The sequence below is a fragment of the Oryzias latipes genome, chromosome 13, assembly GCF_053564925.1.
Source record: "Oryzias latipes strain Hd-rR chromosome 13, Olatipes_Hd-rR_3.1".
In the NCBI taxonomy this organism is placed as follows: domain Eukaryota; kingdom Metazoa; phylum Chordata; class Actinopteri; order Beloniformes; family Adrianichthyidae; genus Oryzias; species Oryzias latipes.
In genome coordinates, this window is record NC_136249.1 from 8067247 (window position 1) to 8090826 (window position 23580).

Below are 23580 nucleotides of genomic sequence, written 5' to 3' on the forward strand. Positions count from 1 at the left end.
TCAAATCCAAATCTTTTAACCAAGTCATAAATATGTGAGAATGGACACAAAGAGTGAGACACATGCTTTGGCATTTCAAAGTAAACAAAGAAGTCAAAGAAGCAGCATTTAAGGTGGTATTGAAACACAGCGGCCGTACATTTCTATAAAGGCCCAAGTTTTCCTCAATGCCTTAGACTGCAGAACACCCTGGTGCTGCCACCAGATAGAATTCCACAACATTGTAACTGTTGGGTATCATGGCTACTCAACAAAAACAAACAAAAAAAAACACCTCAGTAGTCTAAATTTAGTCAAAAAAAGAACAGGCCGTTTTCACCATTCAATCATTGCCTTCCAAAAAGACAAGCAGTTGTTAAGCACATAAGTCTTTTTTGTATAGCAGTTTCCAAATACTTGGCCTGGAGGATGTCAGGATGGCCGAGCGGTCCAAGGTGCTGCGTTAAGGTCGCAGTCTCGAAAGAGGCGTGGGTTCGAATCCCTCTTTTGACATTCAGGCACCAGTGATGACTCTCTTCCACTGCCTAGAGCTGTCCTGTCCATGGAATACTACTGTTTATCTGCTCTCCAGTAACATCACTAACTTATTTCATTTACTCACGAGGTTCTTGTCACATGTGCTACTAATGAACCAAATGCTAATCCATCCTTTTTCATTATTTATAAAAAATTTCTTAGGATATTTTGTATTTTTTCCCATAAGCATTCATGAAGGTTGCTGTTTTCAACGTAAAACGATATGGGTAAGATGGCATTTCAAGTCATTGACAATTTATCTCAATACTATGGTCATAAATGATCATGTCCATGTAAAACAAATACATTGTATTTGTCCTCAAAAAAACACAGGGAAGTTTAAGGGTTCCCTGCTTCATATTGGATGCTAATGAGAAACGTGTCGAGTCATTGCATTTGAACAAATCACTCTGACAGCTAAGCCCTAATGCACAGTCCGGCATCTCGGTCCACTTACAAAATCCTTTTTTGTAACTTCATCAAAATGTAGTCTGTCATGCATTCCTTCAAATGCTCAAACTAAAAAGAAGCAGAAATGTGAGTGGTGCCATATAAGACGGAAATACTAATGCTTTAGATCTGCACAAACGTTGTAAAACAGACAGTCCATTTAACATAAATAAATCAGTCATGAACAAATCTGGTATTCGTGAAGTCATTGTTGATTATTGCAAATATGGCTGATTTATTTATGATTACAACACCGAGCGAAGGCAAAAGTGCTTGACTGTTTCACTAAATCATTAGGAGTTAATAAAGGTTTTCCAGAGGTGACCATTACTCCCATCTTTCATTCAATCAAAGTCTGGATCTCCTATCCAGGCTGCATTATACCTCATTTGCCAACTTGCCAATTACTCTATGCTGTCCTCTGTACTTTGTTCTTCTTATATTCAAATCCAAATCTTTTAACCAAGTCATAAATATGTGAGAATGGACACAAAGAGTGAGACACATGCTTTGGCATTTCAAAGTAAACAAAGAAGTCAAAGAAGCAGCATTTAAGGTGGTATTGAAACACAGCGGCCGTACATTTCTATCAAGGCCCGAGTTTTCCTCAATGCCGTAGACTCCAGAACACCCTGGTGCTGCCACCAGATATAATTCCACAACATTGTAACTGTTGGGTATCATGGCTACTCAACAAAAACAAAACAAAAAACACCTCAGTAGTCTAAATTTAGTCAAAAAAAAAACAGGCCGTTTTCACCATTCAATCATTGCCTTCCAAAAAGACAAGCAGTTGTTAAGCACATAAGTCTTTTTTGTATAACAGTTTCCAAATACTTGGCCTGGAGGATGTCAGGATGGCCGAGCAGTCCAAGGCACTGCGTTAAGGTCGCAGTCTCGAAAGAGGCGTGGGTTCAAATCCCACTTCTGACATTCATGCACCAGTGATGACTCACTTCCACTGCCTACAGCTGTCCTGTCCATGGAACTCTACTGTTTATCTGCTCTCCAGTAACATCACAAACTTATTTCATTTACTCACGAGGTTCTTGTCACATGTGCTACTAATGAACCAAATGCTAATCCATCCTTTTTCATTATTTATTAAAAACTTCTTTTGATATTTTGTATTTTTTTCCATAAGCATTCATGAAGGTTTCTGTTTTCAATGTTTAAAACGATATGGGTAAGATGGCATTTCAAGTCATTGACAATTTATCTCAATACTAAGGTCATAAATTATCATGTCCATGTAAAACAAATACATTGTATTTGTCCTCAAAAAAACACAGGGAAGTTTAAGGGTTCCCTGCTTCATATTGGATGCTAATGAGAAACGTGTCGAGTCATTGCATTTGAACAAATCACTCTGACAGCTAAGCCCTAATGCACAGTCCGGCATCTCGGTCCACTTACAAAATCCTTTTTTGAAACTTCATCAAAATGTTGTCTGTCATGCATTCCTTCAAATGCTCAAACTAAAAAGAAGCAGAAATGTGAGTGGTGCCATATAAGACGGAAATACTAATGCTTTAGATCTGCACAAACGTTGTAAAACAGACAGTCCATTTAACATAAATCAGTCATGAACAAATCTGGTATTCGTGAAGTCATTGTTGATTATTGCAAATATGGCTGACTTATTTATGATTACAACACCGAGCGAAGGCAAAAGTGCTTGACTGTTTCACTAAATCATAAGGAGTTAATAAAGGTTTTCCAGAGGTGACCATTACTCCCATCTTTCATTCAATCAAAGTCTGGATCTCCTATCCAGGCTGCATTATACCTCATTTGCCAACTTGCCAATTACTCTATGCTGTCCTCTGTACTTTGTTCTTTTTATATTCAAATCCAAATCTTTTAACCAAGTCATAAATATGTGAGAATGGACACAAAGAGTGAGACACATGCTTTGGCATTTCAAAGTAAACAAAGAAGTCAAAGAAGCAGCATTTAAGGTGGTATTGAAACACAGCGGCCGTACATTTCTATCAAGGCCCGAGTTTTCCTCAATGCCGTAGACTGCAGAACACCCTGGTGCTGCCACCAGATATAATTCCACAACATTGTAACTGTTGGGTATCATGGCTACTCAACAAAAACAAACAAAAAAAACACCTCAGTAGTCTAAATTTAGTCAAAAAAAAAACAGGCCGTTTTCACCATTCAATCATTGCCTTCCAAAAAGACAAGCAGTTGTTAAGCACATAAGTCTTTTTTGTATAACAGTTTCCAAATACTTGGCCTGGAGGATGTCAGGATGGCCGAGCGGTCCAAGGCGCTGCGTTAAGGTCGCAGTCTCGAAAGAGGCGTGGGTTCAAATCCCACTTCTGACATTCATGCACCAGTGATGACTCACTTCCACTGCCTACAGCTGTCCTGTCCATGGAACTCTACTGTTTATCTGCTCTCCAGAAACATCACAAACTTATTTCATTTACTCACGAGGTTCTTGTCACATGTGCTACTAATGAACCAAATGCTAATCCATCCTTTTTCATTATTTATTAAAAACTTCTTTTGATATTTTGTATTTTTTTCCATAAGCATTCATGAAGGTTTCTGTTTTCAACGTAAAACGATATGGGTAAGATGGCATTTCAAGTCATTGACAATTTATCTCAATACTAAGGTCATAAATTATCATGTCCATGTAAAACAAATACATTGTATTTGTCCTCAAAAAAACACAGGGAAGTTTAAGGGTTCCCTGCTTCATATTGGATGCTAATGAGAAACGTGTCGAGTCATTGCATTTGAACAAATCACTCTGACAGCTAAGCCCTAATGCACAGTCCGGCATCTCGGTCCACTTACAAAATCCTTTTTTGAAACTTCATCAAAATGTAGTCTGTCATGCATTCCTTCAAATGCTCAAACTAAAAAGAAGCAGAAATGTGAGTGGTGCCATATAAGACGGAAATACTAATGCTTTAGATCTGCACAAACGTTGTAAAACAGACAGTCCATTTAACATAAATCAGTCATGAACAATTCTGGTATTCGTGAAGTCATTGTTGATTATTGCAAATATGGCTGACTTATTTATGATTACAACACCGAGCGAAGGCAAAAGTGCTTGACTGTTTCACTAAATCATTAGGAGTTAATAAAGGTTTTCCAGAGGTGACCATTACTCCCATCTTTCATTCAATCAAAGTCTGGATCTCCTATCCAGGCTGCATTATACCTCATTTGCCAACTTGCCAATTACTCTATGCTGTCCTCTGTACTTTGTTCTTTTTATATTCAAATCCAAATCTTTTAACCAAGTCATAAATATGTGAGAATGGACACAAAGAGTGAGACACATGCTTTGGCATTTCAAAGTAAACAAAGAAGTCAAAGAAGCAGCATTTAAGGTGGTATGGAAACACAGCGGCCGTACATTTCTATCAAGGCCCGAGTTTTCCTCAATGCCGTAGACTGCAGAACACCCTGGTGCTGCCACCAGATATAATTCCACAACATTGTAACTGTTGGGTATCATGGCTACTCAACAAAAACAAACAAAAAAAAACACCTCAGTAGTCTAAATTTAGTCAAAAAAAGAACAGGCCGTTTTCACCATTCAATCATTGCCTTCTAAAAAGACAAGCAGTTGTTAAGCACATAAGTCTTTTTTGTATAGCAGTTTCCAAATGATTTGCCTGGAGGATGTCAGGATGGCCGAGCGGTCCAAGGCGCTGCGTTAAGGTTGCAGTCTCGAAAGAGGCGTGGGTTCAAATCCCACTTCTGACATTCATGCACCAGTGATGACTCACTTCCACTGCCTACAGCTGTCCTGTCCATGGAACTCTACTGTTTATCTGCTCTCCAGTAACATCACAAACTTATTTCATTTACTCACGAGGTTCTTGTCACATGTGCTACTAATGAACCAAATGCAAATCCATCCTTTTTCATTATTTATTAAAAACTTCTTTTGATATTTTGTATTTTTTTCCATAAGCATTCATGAAGGTTGCTGTTTTCAACGTAAAACGATATGGGTAAGATGGCATTTCAAGTCATTGACAATTTATCTCAATACTATGGTCATAAATTATCATGTCCATGTAAAACAAATGCATTGTATTTGTCCTCAAAAAAACACAGGGAAGTTTAAGGGTTCCCTGCTTCATATTGGATGCTAATGAGAAACGTGTCGAGTCATTGCATTTGAACAAATCACTCTGACAGCTAAGCCCTAATGCACAGTCCGGCATCTCGGTCCACTTACAAAATCCTTTTTTGAAACTTCATCAAAATGTTGTCTGTCATGCATTCCTTCAAATGCTCAAACTAAAAAGAAGCAGAAATGTGAGTGGTGCCATATAAGACGGAAATACTAATGCTTTAGATCTGCACAAACGTTGTAAAACAGACAGTCCATTTAACATAAATAAATCAGTCATGAACAAATCTGGTATTCGTGAAGTCATTGTTGATTATTGCAAATATGGCTGACTTATTTATGATTACAACACCGAGCGAAGGCAAAAGTGCTTGACTGTTTCACTAAATCATTAGGAGTTAATAAAGGTTTTCCAGAGGTGACCATTACTCCCATCTTTCATTCAATCAAAGTCTGGATCTCCTATCCAGGCTGCATTATACTTCATTTGCCAACTTGCCAATTACTCTATGCTGTCCTCTGTACTTTGTTCTTTTTATATTCAAATCCAAATCTTTTAACCAAGTCATAAATATGTGAGAATGGACACAAAGAGTGAGACACATGCTTTGGCATTTCAAAGTAAACAAAGAAGTCAAAGAAGCAGCATTTAAGGTGGTATTGAAACACAGCGGCCGTACATTTCTATAAAGGCCCAAGTTTTCCTCAATGCCTTAGACTGCAGAACACCCTGGTGCTGCCACCAGATAGAATTCCACAACATTGTAACTGTTGGGTATCATGGCTACTCAACAAAAACAAACAAAAAAAAACACCTCAGTAGTCTAAATTTAGTCAAAAAAAGAACAGGCCGTTTTCACCATTCAATCATTGCCTTCCAAAAAGACAAGCAGTTGTTAAGCACATAAGTCTTTTTTGTATAGCAGTTTCCAAATACTTGGCCTGGAGGATGTCAGGATGGCCGAGCGGTCCAAGGTGCTGCGTTAAGGTCGCAGTCTCGAAAGAGGCGTGGGTTCGAATCCCTCTTTTGACATTCAGGCACCAGTGATGACTCTCTTCCACTGCCTAGAGCTGTCCTGTCCATGGAATACTACTGTTTATCTGCTCTCCAGTAACATCACTAACTTATTTCATTTACTCACGAGGTTCTTGTCACATGTGCTACTAATGAACCAAATGCTAATCCATCCTTTTTCATTATTTATAAAAAATTTCTTAGGATATTTTGTATTTTTTCCCATAAGCATTCATGAAGGTTGCTGTTTTCAACGTAAAACGATATGGGTAAGATGGCATTTCAAGTCATTGACAATTTATCTCAATACTATGGTCATAAATGATCATGTCCATGTAAAACAAATACATTGTATTTGTCCTCAAAAAAACACAGGGAAGTTTAAGGGTTCCCTGCTTCATATTGGATGCTAATGAGAAACGTGTCGAGTCATTGCATTTGAACAAATCACTCTGACAGCTAAGCCCTAATGCACAGTCCGGCATCTCGGTCCACTTACAAAATCCTTTTTTGTAACTTCATCAAAATGTAGTCTGTCATGCATTCCTTCAAATGCTCAAACTAAAAAGAAGCAGAAATGTGAGTGGTGCCATATAAGACGGAAATACTAATGCTTTAGATCTGCACAAACGTTGTAAAACAGACAGTCCATTTAACATAAATAAATCAGTCATGAACAAATCTGGTATTCGTGAAGTCATTGTTGATTATTGCAAATATGGCTGATTTATTTATGATTACAACACCGAGCGAAGGCAAAAGTGCTTGACTGTTTCACTAAATCATTAGGAGTTAATAAAGGTTTTCCAGAGGTGACCATTACTCCCATCTTTCATTCAATCAAAGTCTGGATCTCCTATCCCGGCTGCATTATACCTCATTTGCCAACTTGCCAATTACTCTATGCTGTCCTCTGTACTTTGTTCTTTTTATATTCAAATCCAAATCTTTTAACCAAGTCATAAATATGTGAGAATGGACACAAAGAGTGAGACACATGCTTTGGCATTTCAAAGTAAACAAAGAAGTCAAAGAAGCAGCATTTAAGGTGGTATTGAAACACAGCGGCCATACATTTCTATCAAGGCCCAAGTTTTCCTCAATGCCGTAGACTGCAGAACACCCTCGTGCTGCCACCAGATATAATTCCACAACATTGTAACTGTTGGGTATCATGGCTACTCAACAAAAACAAACAAAAAAAAACACCTCAGTAGTCTAAATTTAGTCAAAAAAAGAACAGGCCGTTTTCACCATTCAATCATTGCCTTCCAAAAAGACAAGCAGTTAAGCACATAAGTCTTTTTTGTATAGCAGTTTCCAAATATTTGGCCGGGAGGATGTCAGGATGGCCGAGCGGTCCAAGGCGCTGCGTTAAGGTCGCAGTCTCGAAAGAGGCGTGGGTTCGAATCCCACTTCTGACATTCATGCACCAGTGATGACTCACTTCCACTGCCTACAGCTGTCCTGTCCATGGAACTCTACTGTTTATCTGCTCTCCAGAAACATCACAAACTTATTTCATTTACTCACGAGGTTCTTGTCACATGTGCTACTAATGAACCAAATGCTAATCCATCCTTTTTCATTATTTATTAAAAACTTATTTTGATATTTTGTATTTTTTTCCATAAGCATTCATGAAGGTTGCTGTTTTCAACGTAAAACGATATGGGTAAGATGGCATTTCAAGTCATTGACAATTTATCTCAATACTAAGGTCATAAATTATCATGTCCATGTAAAACAAATACATTGTATTTGTCCTCAAAAAAACACAGGGAAGTTTAAGGGTTCCCTGCTTCATATTGGATGCTAATGAGAAACGTGTCGAGTCATTTCATTTGAACAAATCACTCTGACAGCTAAGCCCTAATGCACAGTCCGGCATCTCGGTCCACTTACAAAATCCTTTTTTGAAACTTTATCAAAATGTAGTCTGTCATGCATTCCTTCAAATGCTCAAACTAAAAAGAAGCAGAAATGTGAGTGGTGCCATATAAGACGGAAATACTAATGCTTTAGATGTGCACAAACGTTGTAAAACAGACAGTCCATTTAACATAAATAAATCAGTCATGAACAAATCTGGTATTCGTGAAGTCATTGTTGATTATTGCAAATATGGCTGATTTATTTATGATTACAACACCGAGCGAAGGCAAAAGTGCTTGACTGTTTCACTAAATCATTAGGAGTTAATAAAGGTTTTCCAGAGGTGACCATTACTCCCATCTTTCATTCAATCAAAGTCTGGATCTCCTATCCAGGCTGCATTATACCTCATTTGCCAACTTGCCAATTACTCTATGCTGTCCTCTGTACTTTGTTCTTTTTATATTCAAATCCAAATCTTTTAACCAAGTCATAAATATGTGAGAATGGACACAAAGAGTGAGACACATGCTTTGGCATTTCAAAGTAAACAAAGAAGTCAAAGAAGCAGCATTTAAGGTGGTATTGAAACACAGCGGCCGTACATTTCTATCAAGGCCCAAGTTTTCCTCAATGCCGTAGACTGCAGAACACCCTGGTGCTGCCACCAGATATAATTCCACAACATTGTAACTGTTGGGTATCATGGCTACTCAACAAAAACAAACAAAAAAAAAACACCTCAGTAGTCTAAATTTAGTCAAAAAAAGAACAGGCCGTTTTCACCATTCAATCATTGCCTTCTAAAAAGACAAGCAGTTGTTAAGCACATAAGTCTTTTTTGTATAGCAGTTTCCAAATGATTTGCCTGGAGGATGTCAGGATGGCCGAGCGGTCCAAGGCGCTGCGTTAAGGTCGCAGTCTCGAAAGAGGCTTGGGTTCAAATCCCACTTCTGACATTCATGCACCAGTGATGACTCACTTCCACTGCCTACAGCTGTCCTGTCCATGGAACTCTACTGTTTATCTGCTCTCCAGTAACATCACAAACTTATTTCATTTACTCACGAGGTTCTTGTCACATGTGCTACTAATGAACCAAATGCAAATCCATCCTTTTTCATTATTTATTAAAAACTTCTTTTGATATTTTGTATTTTTTTCCATAAGCATTCATGAAGCTTTCTGTTTTCAACGTAAAACGATATGGGTAAGATGGCATTTCAAGTCATTGACAATTTATCTCAATACTATGGTCATAAATTATCATGTCCATGTAAAACAAATGCATTGTATTTGTCCTCAAAAAAACACAGGGAAGTTTAAGGGTTCCCTGCTTCATATTGGATGCTAATGAGAAACGTGTCGAGTCATTTCATTTGAACAAATCACTCTGACAGCTAAGCCCTAATGCACAGTCCGGCATCTCGGTCCACTTACAAAATCCTTTTTTGAAACTTCATCAAAATGTTGTCTGTCATGCATTCCTTCAAATGCTCAAACTAAAAAGAAGCAGAAATGTGAGTGGTGCCATATAAGACGGAAATACTAATGCTTTAGATCTGCACAAACAAGTGTAAAACAGACAGTCCATTTAACATAAATCAGTCATGAACAAATCTGGTATTCGTGAAGTCATTGTTGATTATTGCAAATATGGCTGACTTATTTATGATTACAACACCGAGCGAAGGCAAAAGTGCTTGACTGTTTCACTAAATCATTAGGAGTTAATAAAGGTTTTCCAGAGGTGACCATTACTCCCATCTTTCATTCAATCAAAGTCTGGATCTCCTATCCAGGCTGCATTATACCTCATTTGCCAACTTGCCAATTACTCTATGCTGTCCTCTGTACTTTGTTCTTTTTATATTCAAATCCAAATCTTTTAACCAAGTCATAAATATGTGAGAATGGACACAAAGAGTGAGACACATGCTTTGGCATTTCAAAGTAAACAAAGAAGTCAAAGAAGCAGCATTTAAGGTGGTATTGAAACACAGCGGCCGTACATTTCTATAAAGGCCCAAGTTTTCCTCAATGCCTTAGACTGCAGAACACCCTGGTGCTGCCACCAGATAGAATTCCACAACATTGTAACTGTTGGGTATCATGGCTACTCAACAAAAACAAACAAAACAAAAACACCTCAGTAGTCTAAATTTAGTCAAAAAAAGAACAGGCCGTTTTCACCATTCAATCATTGCCTTCCAAAAAGACAAGCAGTTGTTAAGCACATAAGTCTTTTTTGTATAGCAGTTTCCAAATACTTGGCCTGGAGGATGTCAGGATGGCCGAGCGGTCCAAGGTGCTGCGTTAAGGTCACAGTCTCGAAAGAGGCGTGGGTTCGAATCTCACTTCTGACATTCATGCACCAGTGATGACTCTCTTCCACTGCCTAGAGCTGTCCTGTCCATGGAATACTACTGTTTATCTGCTCTCCAGTAACATCACTAACTTATTTCATTTACTCACGAGGTTCTTGTCACATGTGCTACTAATGAACCAAATGCTAATCCATCCATTTTCATTATTTATAAAAAATTTCTTAGGATATTTTGTATTTTTTCCCATAAGCATTCATGAAGGTTGCTGTTTTCAACGTAAAACGATATGGGTAAGATGGCATTTCAAGTCATTGACAATTTGTCTCAATACTAAGGTCATAAATGATCATGTCCATGTAAAACAAATACATTGTATTTGTCCTCAAAAAAACACAGGGAAGTTTAAGGGTTCCCTGCTTCATATTGGATGCTAATGAGAAACGTGTCGAGTCATTGCATTTGAACAAATCACTCTGACAGCTAAGCCCTAATGCACAGTCCGGCATCTCGGTCCACTTACAAAATCCTTTTTTGTAACTTCATCAAAATGTAGTCTGTCATGCATTCCTTCAAATGCTCAAACTAAAAAGAAGCAGAAATGTGAGTGGTGCCATATAAGACGGAAATACTAATGCTTTAGATCTGCACAAACGTTGTAAAACAGACAGTCCATTTAACATAAATAAATCAGTCATGAACAAATCTGGTATTCGTGAAGTCATTGTTGATTATTGCAAATATGGCTGATTTATTTATGATTACAACACCGAGCGAAGGCAAAAGTGCTTGACTGTTTCACTAAATCATTAGGAGTTAATAAAGGTTTTCCAGAGGTGACCATTACTCCCATCTTTCATTCAATCAAAGTCTGGATCTCCTATCCCGGCTGCATTATACCTCATTTGCCAACTTGCCAATTACTCTATGCTGTCCTCTGTACTTTGTTCTTTTTATATTCAAATCCAAATCTTTTAACCAAGTCATAAATATGTGAGAATGGACACAAAGAGTGAGACACATGCTTTGGCATTTCAAAGTAAACAAAGAAGTCAAAGAAGCAGCATTTAAGGTGGTATTGAAACACAGCGGCCGTACATTTCTATCAAGGCCCAAGTTTTCCTCAATGCTGTAGACTGCAGAACACCCTGGTGCCACCAGATATAATTCCACAACATTGTAACTGTTGGGTATCATGGCTACTCAACAAAAACAAACAAAAAAAACACCTCAGTAGTCTAAATTTAGTCAAAAAAAGAACAGGCCGTTTTCATCATTCAATCATTGCCATCCAAAAAGACAAGCAGTTGTTAAGCACATAAGTCTTTTTTGTATAGCAGTTTCCAAATACTTGGCCCGGAGAATGTCAGGATGGCCGAGCGGTCCAAGGCGCTGCGTTAAGGTCGCAGTCTCGAAAGAGGCGTGGGTTCGAATCCCACTTCTGACATTCATGCACCAGTGATGACTCACTTCCACTGCCTACAGCTGTCCTGTCCATGGAACTCTACTGTTTATCTGCTCTCCAGTAACATCACTAACTTATTTCATTTACTCACGAGGTTCTTGTCACATGTGCTACTAATGAACCAAATGCTAATCCATCCTTTTTCATTATTTATTAAAAACTTATTTTGATATTTTGTATTTTTTTCCATAAGCATTCATGAAGGTTGCTGTTTTCAACGTAAAACGATATGGGTAAGATGGCATTTCAAGTCATTGACAATTTATCTCAATACTAAGGTCATAAATTATCATGTCCATGTAAAACAAATACATTGTATTTGTCCTCAAAAAAACACAGGGAAGTTTAAGGGTTCCCTGCTTCATATTGGATGCTAATGAGAAACGTGTCGAGTCATTGCATTTGAACAAATCACTCTGACAGCTAAGCCCTAATGCACAGTCCGGCATCTCGGTCCACTTACAAAATCCTTTTTTGAAACTTTATCAAAATGTAGTCTGTCATGCATTCCTTCAAATGCTCAAACTAAAAAGAAGCAGAAATGTGAGTGGTGCCATATAAGACGGAAATACTAATGCTTTAGATGTGCACAAACGTTGTAAAACAGACAGTCCATTTAACATAAATAAATCAGTCATGAACAAATCTGGTATTCGTGAAGTCATTGTTGATTATTGCAAATATGGCTGATTTATTTATGATTACAACACCGAGCGAAGGCAAAAGTGCTTGACTGTTTCACTAAATCATTAGGAGTTAATAAAGGTTTTCCAGAGGTGACCATTACTCCCATCTTTCATTCAATCAAAGTCTGGATCTCCTATCCAGGCTGCATTATACCTCATTTGCCAACTTGCCAATTACTCTATGCTGTCCTCTGTACTTTGTTCTTTTTATATTCAAATCCAAATCTTTTAACCAAGTCATAAATATGTGAGAATGGACACAAAGAGTGAGACACATGCTTTGGCATTTCAAAGTAAACAAAGAAGTCAAAGAAGCAGCATTTAAGGTGGTATTGAAACACAGCGGCCGTACATTTCTATCAAGGCCCAAGTTTTCCTCAATGCCGTAGACTGCAGAACACCCTGGTGCTGCCACCAGATATAATTCCACAACATTGTAACTGTTGGGTATCATGGCTACTCAACAAAAACAAACAAAAAAAACACCTCAGTAGTCTAAATTTAGTCAAAAAAAGAACAGGCTGTTTTCATCATTCAATCATTGCCATCCAAAAAGACAAGCAGTTGTTAAGCACATAAGTCTTTTTTGTATAGCAGTTTCCAAATAATTGCCCTGGAGGATGTCAGGATGGCCGAGCGGTCCAAGGCACTGCGTTAAGGTCGCAGTCTCGAAAGAGGCGTGGGTTCGAATCCCACTTCTGACATTCATGCACCAGTGATGACTCACTTCCACTGCCTACAGCTGTCCTGTCCATGGAACTCTACTGTTTATCTGCTCTCCAGAAACATCACAAACTTATTTCATTTACTCACGAGGTTCTTGTCACATGTGCTACTAATGAACCAAATGCTAATCCATCCTTTTTCATTATTTATTAAAAACTTCTTTTGATATTTTGTATTTTTTTCCATAAGCATTCATGAAGGTTGCTGTTTTCAACGTAAAACGATATGGGTAAGATGGCATTTCAACTCATTGACAATTTATCTCAATACTAAGGTCATAAATTATCATGTCCATGTAAAAAAAATACATTGTATTTGTCCTCAAAAAAACACAGGGAAGTTTAAAGGTTCCCTGCTTCATATTGGATGCTAATGAGAAACGTGTCAAGTCATTGCATTTGAACAAATCACTCTGACAGCTAAGCCCTAATGCACAGTCCGGCATCTCGGTCCACTTACAAAATCCTTTCTTGAAACTTCATCAAAATGTAGTCTGTCATGCATTCCTTCAAATGCTCAAACTAAAAAGAAGCAGAAATGTGAGTGGTGCCATATAAGACGGAAATACTAATGCTTTAGATCTGCACAAATGTTGTAAAACAGACAGTCCATTTGACATAAATAAATCAGTCATGAACAAATCTGGTATTCGTGAAGTCATTGTTGATTATTGCAAATATGGCTGACTTATTTATGATTACAACACCGAGCGAAGGCAAAAGTGCTTGACTGTTTCACTAAATCATTAGGAGTTAATAAAGGTTTTCCAGAGGTGACCATTACTCCCATCTTTCATTCAATCAAAGTCTGGATCTCCTATCCAGGCTGCATTATACCTCATTTGCCAACTTGCCAATTACTCTATGCTGTCCTCTGTACTTTGTTCTTTTTATATTCAAATCCAAATCTTTTAACCAAGTCATAAATATGTGAGAATGGACACAAAGAGTGAGACACATGCTTTGGCATTTCAAAGTAAACAAAGAAGTCAAAGAAGCAGCATTTAAGGTGGTATTGAAACACAGCGGCCATACATTTCTATCAAGGCCCAAGTTTTCCTCAATGCCGTAGACTGCAGAACACCCTGGTGCTGCCACCAGATATAATTCCACAACATTGTAACTGTTGGGTATCATGGCTACTCAACAAAAACAAACAAAAAAAAACACCTCAGTAGTCTAAATTTAGTCAAAAAAAGAACAGGCCGTTTTCACCATTCAATCATTGCCTTCCAAAAAGACAAGCAGTTAAGCACATAAGTCTTTTTTGTATAGCAGTTTCCAAATACTTGGCCCGGAGAATGTCAGGATGGCCGAGCGGTCCAAGGCGCTGCGTTAAGGTCGCAGTCTCGAAAGAAGCGTGGGTTCGAATCCCACTTCTGACATTCATGCACCAGTGATGACTCACTTCCACTGCCTACAGATGTCCTGTCCATGGATCTCTACTGTTTATCTGCTCTCCAGAAACATCACAAACTTATTTCATTTACTCACGAGGTTCTTGTCACATGTGCTACTAATGAACCAAATGCAAATCCATCCTTTTTCATTATTTATTAAAAACTTCTTTTGATATTTTGTATTTTTTTCCATAAGCATTCATGAAGGTTGCTGTTTTCAACGTAAAACGATATGGGTAAGATGGCATTTCAAGTCATTGACAATTTATCTCAATACTAAGGTCATAAATGATCATGTACATGTAAAACAAATACATTGTATTTGTCCTCAAAAAAACACACGGAAGTTTAAGGGTTCCCTGCTTCATATTGGATGCTAATGAGAAACGTGTCAAGTCATTGCATTTGAACAAATCACTCTGACAGCTAAGCCCTAATGCACAGTCCGGCATCTCGGTCCACTTACAAAATCCTTTCTTGAAACTTCATCAAAATGTAGTCTGTCATGCATTCCTTCAAATGCTCAAACTAAAAAGAAGCAGAAATGTGAGTGGTGCCATATAAGACGGAAATACTAATGCTTTAGATCTGCACAAATGTTGTAAAACAGACAGTCCATTTAACATAAATAAATCAGTCATGAACAAATCTGGTATTCGTGAAGTCATTGTTGATTATTGCAAATATGGCTGACTTATTTATGATTACAACACCGAGCGAAGGCAAAAGTGCTTGACTGTTTCACTAAATCATTAGGAGTTAATAAAGGTTTTCCAGAGGTGACCATTACTCCCATCTTTCATTCAATCAAAGTCTGGATCTCCTATCCAGGCTGCATTATACCTCATTTGCCAACTTGCCAATTACTCTATGCTGTCCTCTGTACTTTGTTCTTTTTATATTCAAATCCAAATCTTTTAACCAAGTCATAAATATGTGAGAATGGACACAAAGAGTGAGACACATGCTTTGGCATTTCAAAGTAAACAAAGAAGTCAAAGAAGCAGCATTTAAGGTGGTATTGAAACACAACGGCCGTACATTTCTATCAAGGCCCAAGTTTTCCTCAATGCCGTAGACTGCAGAACACCCTGGTGCTGCCACCAGATATAATTCCACAACATTGTAACTGTTGGGTATCATGGCTACTCAACAAAAACAAACAAAAAAAACACCTCAGTAGTCTAAATTTAGTCAAAAAAAGAACAGGCCGTTTTCATCATTCAATCATTGCCATCCAAAAAGACAAGCAGTTGTTAAGCACATAAGTCTTTTTTGTATAGCAGTTTCCAAATATTTGGCCGGGAGGATGTCAGGATGGCCGAGCGGTCCAAGGCGCTGCGTTAAGGTCGCAGTCTCGAAAGAGGCGTGGGTTCGAATCCCACTTTTGACATTCAGGCACCAGTGATGACTCTCTTCCACTGCCTAGAGCTGTCCTGTCCATGGAATACTACTGTTTATCTGCTCTCCAGTAACATCACTAACTTATTTCATTTACTCACGAGGTTCTTGTCACATGTGCTACTAATGAACCAAATGCTAATCCATCCTTTTTCATTATTTATAAAAAATTTCTAAGGATATTTTGTATTTTTTTCCATAAGCATTCATGAAGGTTGCTGTTTTCAACGTAAAACGATATGGGTAAGATGGCATTTCAAGTCATTGACAATTTATCTCAATACTAAGGTCATAAATGATCATGTCCATGTAAAACAAATACATTGTATTTGTCCTCAAAAAAACACAGGGAAGTTTAAGGGTTCCCTGCTTCATATTGGATGCTAATGAGAAATGTGTCGAGTCATTGCATTTGAACAAATCACTCTGACAGCTAAGCCCTAATGCACAGTCCGGCATCTCGGTCCACTTACAAAATCCTTTCTTGAAATTTCATCAAAATGTAGTCTGTCATGCATTCCTTCAAATGCTCAAACTAAAAAGAAGCAGAAATGTGAGTGGTGCCATATAAGACGGAAATACTAATGCTTTAGATCTGCACAAATGTTGTAAAACAGACAGTCCATTTAACATAAATAAATCAGTCATGAACAAATCTGGTATTCCTGAAGTCATTGTTGATTATTGCAAATATGGCTGACTTATTTATGATTACAACACCGAGCGAAGGCAAAAGTGCTTGACTGTTTCACTAAATCATTAGGAGTTAATAAAGGTTTTCCAAAGGTGACAATTACTCCCATCTTTCATTCAATCAAAGTCTGGATCTCCTATCCAGGCTGCATTATACCTCATGTGCCAACTTGCCAATTACTCTATGGTGTCATCTGTACTTTGTTCTTTTTATATTCAAATCCAAATCTTTTAACCAAGTCATAAATATGTGAGAATGGACACAAAGAGTGAGACACATGCTTTGGCATTTCAAAGTAAACAAATAAGTCAAAGAAGCAGCATTTAAGGTGGTATCGAAACACAGCGGCCGTACATTTCTATCAAGGCCCAAGTTTTCCTCAATGCCGTAGACTGCAGAACACCCTGGTGCTGCCACCAGATATAATTCCACAACATTGTAACTGTTGGGTATCATGGCTACTCAACAAAAACAAACAAAAAAAACACCTCAGTAGTCTAAATTTAGTCAAAAAAAGAACAGGCCGTTTTCACCATTCAATCATTGCCTTCCAAAAAGACAAGCAGTTGTTAAGCACATAAGTCTTTTTTGTATAGCAGTTTCCAAATACTTGGCCTGGAGGATGTCAGGATGGCCGAGCGGTCCAAGGCGCTGCTTTAAGGTCGCAGTCTCGAAAGAGGCGTGGGTTCGAATCTCACTTCTGACATTCATGCACCAGTGATGACTCACTTCCACTGCCTACAGCTGTCCTGTCCATGGAACTCTACTCTTTATCTGCTCTCCAGTAACATCACAAACTTATTTCATTTACTCACGAGGTTCTTGTAACATGTGCTACTAATGAACCAAATGCTAATCCATCCTTTTTCATTATTTATTAAAAACTTCTTTTGATATTTTGTATTTTTTTCCATAAGCATTCATGAAGGTTTCTGTTTTCAACGTAAAACGAAATGGGTAAGATGGCATTTCAAGTCATTGACAATTTATCTCAATACTAAGGTCATAAATTATCATGTCCATGTAAAACAAATACATTGTATTTGTCCTCAAAAAAACAAAGGGAAGTTTAAGGGTTCCCTGCTTCATATTGGATGCTAATGAGAAACGTGTCAAGTCATTGCATTTGAACAAACCACTCTGACAGCTAAGCCCTAATGCACAGTCCGGCATCTCGGTCCACTTACAAAATCCTTTCTTGAAACTATATCAAACTGTAGTCTGTCATGCATTCCTTCAAATGCTCAAACTAAAAAGAAGCAAAAATGTTAGTGGTGCCATATAAGACGGAAATGCTAATGCTTTAGATCTGCACAAATGTTGTAAAAGAGACAGGCCATTTAACATAAATAAATCAGTCATGAACAAATCTGGAAATCATGAAGTCATTGTTGATTATTGCAAATATGGCTGACTTATTTATGATTACAACACCGAGCGAAGGCAAAAGTGCTTGACTGTTTCACTAAATCATTAGGAGTTAATAAAGGTTTTCCAGAGGTGACCATTACTCCCATCTTTAATTCAATCAAAGTCTGGATCTCCTATCCAGGCTGCATTATACCTCATTTGCCAACTTGCCAATTACTCTATGCTGTCCTCTGTACTTTGTTCTTCTTATATTCAAATCCAAATCTTTTAACCAAGTCATAAATATGTGAGAATGGACACAAAGAGTGAGACACATGCTTTGGCATTTCAAAGTAAACAAAGAAGTCAAAGAAGCAGCATTTAAGGTGGTATTGAAACACAGCGGCCGTACATTTCTATCAAGGCCCGAGTTTTCCTCAATGCCGTAGACTCCAGAACACCCTGGTGCTGCCACCAGATATAATTCCACAACATTGTAACTGTTGGGTATCATGGCTACTCAACAAAAACAAACAAAAAAAAACACCTCAGTAGTCTAAATTTAGTCAAAAAAAAAACAGGCCGTTTTCACCATTCAATCATTGCCTTCCAAAAAGACAAGCAGTTGTTAAGCACATAAGTCTTTTTTGTATAACAGTTTCCAAATACTTGGCCTGGAGGATGTCAGGATGGCCGAGCGGTCCAAGGCACTGCGTTAAGGTCGCAGTCTCGAAAGAGGCGTGGGTTCAAATCCCACTTCTGACATTCATGCACCAGTGATGACTCACTTCCACTGCCTACAGCTGTCCTGTCCATGGAACTCTACTGTTTATCTGCTCTCCAGTAACATCACAAACTTATTTCATTTACTCACGAGGTTCTTGTCACATGTGCTACTAATGAACCAAATGCTAATCCATCCTTTTTCATTATTTATTAAAAACTTCTTTTGATATTTTGTATTTTTTTCCATAAGCATTCATGAAGGTTTCTGTTTTCAATGTTTAAAACGATATGGGTAAGATGGCATTTCAAGTCATTGACAATTTATCTCAATACTAAGGTCATAAATTATCATGTCCATGTAAAACAAATACATTGTATTTGTCCTCAAAAAAACACAGGGAAGTTTAAGGGTTCCCTGCTTCATATTGGATGCTAATGAGAAACGTGTCGAGTCATTGCATTTGAACAAATCACTCTGACAGCTAAGCCCTAATGCACAGTCCGGCATCTCGGTCCACTTACAAAATCCTTTTTTGAAACTTCATCAAAATGAAGTCTGTCATGCATTCCTTCAAATGCTCAAACTAAAAAGAAGCAGAAATGTGAGTGGTGCCATATAAGACGGAAATACTAATGCTTTAGATCTGCACAAACGTTGTAAAACAGACAGTCCATTTAACATAAATCAGTCATGAACAAATCTGGAAATCATGAAGTCATTGTTGATTATTGCAAATATGGCTGACTTATTTATGATTACAACACCGAGCGAAGGCAAAAGTGCTTGACTGTTTCACTAAATCATTAGGAGTTAATAAAGGTTTTCCAGAGGTGACCATTAATCCCATCTTTCATTCAATCAAAGTCTGGATCTCCTATCCAGGCTGCATTATACCTCATTTGCCAACTTGCCAATTACTCTATGCTGTCCTCTGTACTTTGTTCTTTTTATATTCAAATCCAAATCTTTTAACCAAGTCATAAATATGTGAGAATGGACACAAAGAGTGAGACACATGCTTTGGCATTTCAAAGTAAACAAAGAAGTCAAAGAAGCAGCATTTAAGGTGGTATTGAAACACAGCGGCCGTACATTTCTATCAAGGCCCGAGTTTTCCTCAATGCCGTAGACTGCAGAACACCCTGGTGCTGCCACCAGATATAATTCCACAACATTGTAACTGTTGGGTATCATGGCTACTCAACAAAAACAAACAAAAAAAACACCTCAGTAGTCTAAATTTAGTCAAAAAAAAAAACAGGCCGTTTTCACCATTCAATCATTGCCTTCCAAAAAGACAAGCAGTTGTTAAGCACATAAGTCTTTTTTGTATAACAGTTTCCAAATACTTGGCCTGGAGGATGTCAGGATGGCCGAGCGGTCCAAGGCGCTGCGTTAAGGTCGCAGTCTCGAAAGAGGCGTGGGTTCAAATCCCACTTCTGACATTCATGCACCAGTGATGACTCACTTCCACTGCCTACAGCTGTCCTGTCCATGGAACTCTACTGTTTATCTGCTCTCCAGAAACATCACAAACTTATTTCATTTACTCACGAGGTTCTTGTCACATGTGCTACTAATGAACCAAATGCTAATCCATCCTTTTTCATTATTTATTAAAAACTTCTTTTGATATTTTGTATTTTTTTCCATAAGCATTCATGAAGGTTTCTGTTTTCAACGTAAAACGATATGGGTAAGATGGCATTTCAAGTCATTGACAATTTATCTCAATACTAAGGTCATAAATTATCATGTCCATGTAAAACAAATACATTGTATTTGTCCTCAAAAAAACACAGGGAAGTTTAAGGGTTCCCTGCTTCATATTGGATGCTAATGAGAAACGTGTCGAGTCATTGCATTTGAACAAATCACTCTGACAGCTAAGCCCTAATGCACAGTCCGGCATCTCGGTCCACTTACAAAATCCTTTTTTGAAACTTCATCAAAATGTAGTCTGTCATGCATTCCTTCAAAGTCAAAGTCAACTTTATTGTCAATTCTTCACATGTGCATCACATACAATGAATCGAAAATCCGTTTCTTACTCTTTCGTGTCTGTTCAGTAGAAGAAAAATAAAAACAAAGTATACGTTTAGAATAAAATAAATAAGTAAAAAGAAAGAAGAAGATACAATTTACAATATACAACATAGGCAATTTGCCATAAAAGTGCGAGTGCACTTAAGGCAGTGTCTCAAGGCAGCGGGGGGGGGGTTCGTTTGAGCACTGTTCATGGGGGGATATGGGTGGTGGGTAGGTGGAGAGGGGAGAGCGTGTTTAGCATCCTGATGGCCTGGTGTGTGAAACTGTTTCTGAGTCTAGTGGTCCGGGAGCAGAGGCTCCTGTACCTCCTCCCTGAGGGCAGAAGGCTGAACAGGTTGTGTGCAGGGTGGTGTGCATCCTTGATTATTGTTAGTGTTTTTCGGGTGAGGCGGGTGATGTATAAGTCCTGCAGGGAGAGGAGTGGTGTTCCAATGATTCTCCTGGCTGTGTTGACTATGCGCTGCAGGGCTTTCCTGTTGCTGTGTGTACAGCTGCCCCCCCACACAGTGATGCAGCTGGAGAGGATGCTCTCGATGGTTCCTCTGTAGAATGTGGTCATGATGGCTGGTGAAGCACCTGATCTTTTTAGTTTCCGCAGTAAGTAGAGACGTTGTTGTCCTTTCTTTGCCAATGATGTGGTGTGGGCGGTCCAGGAGAGGTCCTCACTGATGTGAACCCCCAGGAATTTTGTGCTGCTCACTCTCTCCACAGCAGTACCATCAATGATCAGTGGCAGGTGTTGAGTGTGGCCCCTCTGAAAGTTGACAACAATCTCCTTTGTCTTGCCGACATTTAGCAGGAGGTTATTGTCTCTGCACCATTTTGTCAGCAGATCCACCTCTTCCCTGTAGTTGGTCTCATCGCCCTTGGTGATGAGACCCACCAGGGTTGTGTCGTCTGCAAATTTCACAAGGTGGTTTGTGCTGTGGGTTGTTGTGCAGTCATGTGTCAGCAGGGTGAAGAGCAGCGGACTAAGCACACAGCCTTGGGGTGCCCCGGTGTTGAGAATGATTGTGTTTGAGGTGTTGTTGCCGGCTCGTACTGTTTGTGGTCTTTGGCTGAGGAAGTCCAGTAGCCAGTTGCAGATGGGGGTGTTAACACCCAGCTTGTCCAGTTTGCAAATGAGTTGCTGTGGTATTATTGTGTTAAATGCGGAGCTGAAGTCTATGAACAGCATTCTCACATATGCGTCCTTTTTGTCTAAGTGGGTGAGAGCTGGATGGAGAGCAGAACAAATGGCGTCCTCTGTCGATCGTTTGGGTCGGTATGCAAACTGGAAGGGGTCCAGGGTGGGGGGAAGAGTGGACTTGATGTGTGACATGACTAGCCTTTCAAAGCACTTCATGATGATGGGCGTTAGTGCTATGGGGCGGTAGTCATTGAAGCAGGATGGTGATGGTTTCTTTGGCACAGGGATGATAGTTGTAGCCTTGAAGCATTATGGGACGATGGCTTGCTCCAAGGAGATGTTAAAGATGTCTGTGAAGACATCCTTAAGCTCTTCTGCGCATTCCTTCAGCACACGGCCTGGGATATTGTCTGGACCCGCTGCTTTCCGTGGGTTGATGGTGGAGAGTGTCCTCTTCACGCTGGTAGTTGTCAGGTGCAGAGTTTGATCCTGGGGGGAGGGGGGCGTTTTCTGTGGGTGTGTGCTGTTTAGTCCTTCAAAGCGTGAAAAGAAGCTGTTCAGGTTGTTGAGAAGGGGGGTATTGTTCTCACAGCTCTGCGGTGCAGGCTTGTAGTCTGTGATGGCCTGGATGCCCTGCCACAGGCTCCGTGCATCTCTGCTGTCGTTGAAGTTGGAAGAGACTTTTTGCATATAGTCCTTTTTTGCTTTCCTGATGCCCCGGGACAGGTTGGCTCTTGCTGTTCTTAGGCCAGCTTCATCCCCTGCTCTGAAGGCATTGTCTCTGGCTCTCAGTAGCCCTTTGACTTCCCCTGTCAGCCAGGGCTTCTGGTTGGCTCGAATGATGATGCTTTTTGTGTGTGTCACATCATCGATGCACTTTGTGATGTAGGAGGTTACTGTGTCTGTGTACTCCTCGATGTCTGTCAGGTTGTTGTAGGTGGCAGTTTGTTTAAACATGTCCCAGTCTGTTGTTGCAAAGCAGTCCTGAAGGGCAGAGGATGCTCCCTCTGGCCACACTCTTATTTTCTTCAAGACTGGTTTGGCAAGTTTCACCCTTTGTCTGTATGCAGGCGTTAGCATAACACTGAGGTGGTCTGATGTTCCGATGTGGGGGAGGGGGGTTGCTCTGTAAGCTTTTTTGTGAGGAGTGTAAACAAGGTCCAGTATGTTGTTTCCTCTTGTTGGAAAGTGCACATGCTGATGAAATTTTGGAAGGACTGTTTTGAGATCAGCGTGGTTGAAGTCTCCGGCAAGAATGATGAAGCCATCTGGATGTGCTGTTTGTTGTTCACCAATGGCCTGGAATAGTTCATTTAGCGCTGCATTCCTGTCACTGTTGTTGGTTGTCGGGGGGATGTATACTGCCACTAATAAAATCGCAGTAAACTCCCTCGGCAGGTAGAAAGGACGGCACTTCAGGATCATGAACTCCGCCCGCGGGGAACAGTGTTTGCTCACCAGCTGAGCGTCCCGGCACCACGCGTCACGAATGTAAACACAGACCCCGCCGCCGCGTGTTTTTCCTCCGTTTACGATGTCTCTGTCCGCCCGATTCAAATGCTCAAACTAAAAAGAAGCAGAAATGTGAGTGGTGCCATATAAGACGGAAATACTAATGCTTTAGATCTGCACAAACGTTGTAAAACAGACAGTC

At 39.3% G+C, this 23580-nt stretch overlaps 14 non-coding genes across 14 annotated transcripts; all 14 read left to right on the forward strand.

Moving 5' to 3' along the window:
• Positions 1-410: 410 nt before the first annotated feature.
• On the forward strand, positions 411-492 carry trnal-aag (transfer RNA leucine (anticodon AAG)). The gene has a single exon. It is a non-coding gene; the product is annotated as a tRNA-Leu (tRNA).
• A 1325-nt stretch (positions 493-1817) lies between these two features.
• Positions 1818-1899, forward strand: trnal-aag (transfer RNA leucine (anticodon AAG)). The gene has a single exon. It is a non-coding gene; the product is annotated as a tRNA-Leu (tRNA).
• Positions 1900-3223: 1324 nt separating this feature from the next.
• trnal-aag (transfer RNA leucine (anticodon AAG)) lies at positions 3224-3305 on the forward strand. Its single transcript has one exon. It is a non-coding gene; the product is annotated as a tRNA-Leu (tRNA).
• Positions 3306-4628: 1323 nt separating this feature from the next.
• trnal-aag (transfer RNA leucine (anticodon AAG)) lies at positions 4629-4710 on the forward strand. The gene has a single exon. It is a non-coding gene; the product is annotated as a tRNA-Leu (tRNA).
• Positions 4711-6037: 1327 nt separating this feature from the next.
• Positions 6038-6119, forward strand: trnal-aag (transfer RNA leucine (anticodon AAG)). Its single transcript has one exon. It is a non-coding gene; the product is annotated as a tRNA-Leu (tRNA).
• Positions 6120-7443: 1324 nt separating this feature from the next.
• On the forward strand, positions 7444-7525 carry trnal-aag (transfer RNA leucine (anticodon AAG)). The gene has a single exon. It is a non-coding gene; the product is annotated as a tRNA-Leu (tRNA).
• A 1328-nt stretch (positions 7526-8853) lies between these two features.
• trnal-aag (transfer RNA leucine (anticodon AAG)) lies at positions 8854-8935 on the forward strand. Its single transcript has one exon. It is a non-coding gene; the product is annotated as a tRNA-Leu (tRNA).
• Positions 8936-10260: 1325 nt separating this feature from the next.
• On the forward strand, positions 10261-10342 carry trnal-aag (transfer RNA leucine (anticodon AAG)). The gene has a single exon. It is a non-coding gene; the product is annotated as a tRNA-Leu (tRNA).
• A 1323-nt stretch (positions 10343-11665) lies between these two features.
• trnal-aag (transfer RNA leucine (anticodon AAG)) lies at positions 11666-11747 on the forward strand. Its single transcript has one exon. It is a non-coding gene; the product is annotated as a tRNA-Leu (tRNA).
• A 1326-nt stretch (positions 11748-13073) lies between these two features.
• On the forward strand, positions 13074-13155 carry trnal-aag (transfer RNA leucine (anticodon AAG)). The gene has a single exon. It is a non-coding gene; the product is annotated as a tRNA-Leu (tRNA).
• A 1324-nt stretch (positions 13156-14479) lies between these two features.
• trnal-aag (transfer RNA leucine (anticodon AAG)) lies at positions 14480-14561 on the forward strand. Its single transcript has one exon. It is a non-coding gene; the product is annotated as a tRNA-Leu (tRNA).
• A 1326-nt stretch (positions 14562-15887) lies between these two features.
• trnal-aag (transfer RNA leucine (anticodon AAG)) lies at positions 15888-15969 on the forward strand. Its single transcript has one exon. It is a non-coding gene; the product is annotated as a tRNA-Leu (tRNA).
• Positions 15970-18704: 2735 nt separating this feature from the next.
• Positions 18705-18786, forward strand: trnal-aag (transfer RNA leucine (anticodon AAG)). The gene has a single exon. It is a non-coding gene; the product is annotated as a tRNA-Leu (tRNA).
• Positions 18787-20111: 1325 nt separating this feature from the next.
• trnal-aag (transfer RNA leucine (anticodon AAG)) lies at positions 20112-20193 on the forward strand. The gene has a single exon. It is a non-coding gene; the product is annotated as a tRNA-Leu (tRNA).
• The last annotated feature ends 3387 nt before the right edge of the window (positions 20194-23580 follow it).